Here is a 4,583-nt window from a genome sequence, read left to right on the forward strand (position 1 = left end):
CATACATATGTATCCCACACCCAACATGAATTCATCATGGCGGCAAGGAAAACCTTCTGTTAAGCAGCAGGAACCTTGTGTGGATCCCATTCCTATGATGAACAGCCATCCACGTTATGCAATTAACTGTTAATACACAATGTGTTGACTTGTATGTTAAATAAATAAAATCTGCTTTATATACTCTTGTTTTCATTTAGGCTGTATTATAACGTAGGAATATTCACAGCTTTTCAATGTCAACAAAGGTAGGTCGACCACATTTTTATAGTCATCTAATTGTGTTTACTAAGTGCTTGACAAGTGGGTACTTTAGATTTCTTGTCATCTGTCTTAAAATATAAGGGATACTGGAGCTTGGTTGGGCCGGTGGGTCGGTTCATAGCGGACACCAGAAAATTTCCCTTATTTTCAAATTCAAAACTTGACAGGTATGCCCCCACACCACACATGACGTGGGCTCTATTCTCCCACACTGAAAAATACACTTTATTTCAGTAATATTAAGTTAAACTTAATGCCACTATCAAGTAAAATGTACTTAACTTGAAATTAATGAAGATATTAAGTCAATGTTGTTTGTTATATATAATTTTGATGTATTTACTCAAACAAATGAAGTAAAATTAATTAAGTTTTTCCATAAACAGAAATATCACCAACATGAAAATATGAAGTACATTTTATATATTTGTAATATTTACTGTTATGAAAAATATATGTAGATTTGAATCTTTTTGACACTTAAAATGTAATCAATTGTATCAAGTTGTATTACTCATAATTATGTAAATGATGCTTATTTCATTTGCTAAATATGACCAGATAATATAGATTTATCACAAATCACACAACTGGAAAACAGAAGAATAAACAATTATTTACTAAAGTTCACATCTGAACAGGTCCTGGTTTTAAAATGTTTTGAACAAACAGTGTAACTTACTGTACATATATGTACATAATGGAAAATGAAGGCTATTCAAATATTACAAACAGTACTTTTCTTCAATTATAAAACAGTGCTTTTCTTAAAACATCACAACACTTTTCAAACATCATAACAGCACTTTTCAAATATTATAAGTGCTTTACAATTATTATAACAACATTTTTCTTTAACTATTATAAAAATGCTTTTATTGAAATATTAAAGTGCAACGGCAACATTCAAAATAGCATTATGGTATTACACTTTAAACCACGAGTGTCAAATGTATGGTCTGGGGTCTAAAAGCGGCCTGCCATAAATATTTTAAAAAGTGTCAAATGTAGTAAAAACAGGTGTTGTGGATTTCATACAGTACATGTTTTTGAGCTACTGTATGTGAAGAAGCTACAGTACCAATAGAGAAATACTGCACAGGCATGAGGAGAACATGCAAACTCTACATAGAGGGGTGTCAAACCCATGGCTGTAAAGTAAAAGTGCCTCCTTATTTTATTGTTAATGACAATAAATGTGATTGTTACATAGAGCTGGACAATATATCGTGATTCAACATATATTGAGTTTCTTTTTTGGCGATATAGAAAAAAACAATATTGCCTATATCCATATATATCCATATTTTTTTAACTTCTTATTTATTCAATCACAGTAAAAATCACATCAAACAAGTATTTAATATTATTCATAGCGTAAAATTAAAAAGTGTTCTTCTTTACAATGTATCCATATTGCTGAGATAGATATATGTTCTTATAGGTTATTTTGTATTAAAATACTCGTTTTAGGAGTTGTTGTTGATCACTGAATGTGTCCTAACAAAGACCTTCCTCCAAACAAGCCACACTACAGAACTCACTCACACGTGCTGTCCCTTAGAGGAGGAAAAAGCCCAAAGTAGCACATATTGTGCAGCTGTTTGTTAATAAATGTGCCTGTGTGGAATTTTTCATCAGCAAATTTAACCCAGAATTGTCTTTCTGGTCAGACTTTGACTTTAGAATATTGAAATATATATCGTATAATGTCCTTTTGAGGAAAAAACATCAAGATATGAGTTTTGGTCCAAATCGCACAGCCCTATTGTTAAAGAAAAAGGTCATTTACACTATATCTACTTTTTCTTATTATATACTGATTATGGTCTAAAGCAGTTGTGTGTTTTAAATCATGACCTGTAAAAAAAACCAATAGCATTGAATCCCAGTATATGTGTAGAATAGGTAAGTAGGGTCATTGGGGGCTGTGATAATGACAGGTTGTCATTTACAAAGGAAGGCCATAGAAAAGTAGATCTATCATGCACTATTGCACACCCCCTCAGTACTGCATGATACATATTAACCAATGCACCAAGACAGCATGTATCAATCATACACCTGTGAACACCAATGGAACTATAATTCATATTTAAGAAGCCCTTCAATCTGATGGTTTTGCAGCATTAAATCTACAGTAGTAAAGCACCCAAAGGAGCCCATTGACCTGGAGCTGCTTGTATAGTGATGGATTGATAAGGTGATTGATCATGTAACATGATAGCACTGTAGTAATAATACTATTAATAAATAATAATAATTGTTCAGTTCAAGGTCACTTCATAAAACTAATAGGTCTAGACAATTAATATTTCACAATATGAATTATTAATCTGAGTTAAAATGGAAAGAACTGATGTTGACAGGTAGTCATGGTGACTCAGAATAAGTTAGAAGACCTGTGTTGACAGGTAGTCAGGGTAACTGAAAAGATAATAGTGCCATGTTCTAAAAGTCCTACGGGTAGACATCAAAGCCTCAAAAGCAGTGAAAAGGTTACTAAGTTTTAAAAGTTCCATGGGTAAACATCAAAGCCTTACTGTGGAACTACTGGCACTGTGCTAATTGTTTGGACCGTATACTTTGGACCATCGTCAAGAGCGCACAGCCCGTTGACTTCAGCTGATCAAAGAAATTGTGATGGAGAAGCTAAGTGCCCAGGTGGTCGGCGGCGAGTTGTTTGTCCGACAGTATTACACCGTACTGAACAAGGAGCCCGAGAACCTGCACACGTTCTATGGGAAGGACTCGTCGTACGTTCACGGAGGTTTGGACTCCAAAGGCAAACCAGCAGGGGCTGTTTATGGAAATTTGGAGATCCAGAAGCGGGTGATGGAGCTGAGTTTCAGGGACTGTCACACTGAGATTTGTCACATGGACGCCCACTCCATGCTGAACGAGGGCGTGGTGGTGCAGGTGATGGGGGAGCTGTCTAACAACATGCAGCCCATGAGGAGGTTTGCGCAGACCTTCGTCCTGGCTCCGGAGGGAACCACCTCAAACAAATTCTATATCCACAACGATGTCTTCATGTACCAGGATGAGGTCTTTCAGGACTCGGACTCTGAACCTCCTGAAGAGTCTGAGGAGGACGTGGAGGAGCTGGAGGACATAACAGAAAAAAGCTCCTCAGACCTCCCGGAGCCCGCCCCTGAGAATAACAGGTCGTTCTCCTGGGCGTACGTTACCAGTAAGTACCTCCCACCCCGTGGAGCCGTCCCAGTGTCAAGAATCCCCCCCCACAAGGTTAAAGTCCCGCCCACAACACAGCCCAGAGTGCAGGTAAAGTGTGAGTCTCAGAGCTCCACACAGGGACCTCAGAGACCTAAGGGTCGAAGGATTGTTCGTTATCCTGACGCTCATCAGCTGTTCGTAGGAAATATTCCTCACGACGTGGAAAAGACCGAACTGATGGAGTTCTTTGAACAGTTCGGCTCAGTCCTGGATTTCAAGATCATTAGCAGAGGAAAACATCCAAACTTTGGTTTCGTGGTGTTTTACGATTCTGAGCCGGTCCAGAGATCCTCAGCAGCAGACCAATTGAGTTGTTTGACAACGTGCGTCTGAAGTCCAGAGAAAAAAGACGCGTTCGGCGCGCGTGAAGTTGAGGGCAGAGAGTCTGAGGGTCGAAGGATGGTTCGTTATCCTGACGCTCATCAGCTGTTTCGTAGGAAATATTCCTCACGACGTGGAAAAGCCCGAACTGATGGAGTTCTTGAACAGTTCGGCTCAGTGTTGGATTTCAAGATCATCAGCAGAGAAAAACATCCAAACTTTGTTTCGTGGTGTTTAAACGATTCTGAGCCGGTCCAGAAGATCCTCAGCAGCAGACCTATTGAGTTGTTTGACAACATGCGTCTGAATGTCCAGAAGATAAAGACGCATTCGCCACGTGAAGCTGAGCGCGGAGATGCTAGTCCCTCGCCCTGGAAGAACCCAGAGGGGGGCGGAGTCAGAGGCCCCTCATCCCAAGGGGGTGGAACCAACAAACCCAGCCTTGGCTCTGGGTGTGGGGTGGTGGCCTAGTGAGCGTTTATCTTCTGCCCCCTGGCAGTGAGACTACGCCCCTCCTTAAGCCCCACCCACTGTGTATCTGGACGTTTTGGCAATCACTCTGAACTCTAATCGATCTAAAGATTAAAATATTGGTTGAAAACTACTTGAACTGTGGTCTGTGGTCAATGAAAGTTTGAATAAAAACTAACAAATCTTAACATTGCCTGGCAACCCTTTTCAGAGGTTTGAATTAAAGATCCAAACAATATAATTGGTAGGAGCAATGATTTATTTTCTGAGCTACCTCAGTATAATATGTT

General features: G+C 39.2%; 1 pseudogene; it reads left to right on the forward strand.

Moving 5' to 3' along the window:
• Nucleotides 1-2,784: 2,784 nt before the first annotated feature.
• Nucleotides 2,785-4,293, forward strand: LOC114460303 (ras GTPase-activating protein-binding protein 1 pseudogene; annotated as a pseudogene).
• Nucleotides 4,294-4,583: the final 290 nt, after the last annotated feature.

Source organism: Gouania willdenowi, unplaced genomic scaffold (genome assembly GCF_900634775.1).
Source record: "Gouania willdenowi unplaced genomic scaffold, fGouWil2.1 scaffold_421_arrow_ctg1, whole genome shotgun sequence".
Taxonomy (NCBI): domain Eukaryota; kingdom Metazoa; phylum Chordata; class Actinopteri; order Blenniiformes; family Gobiesocidae; genus Gouania; species Gouania willdenowi.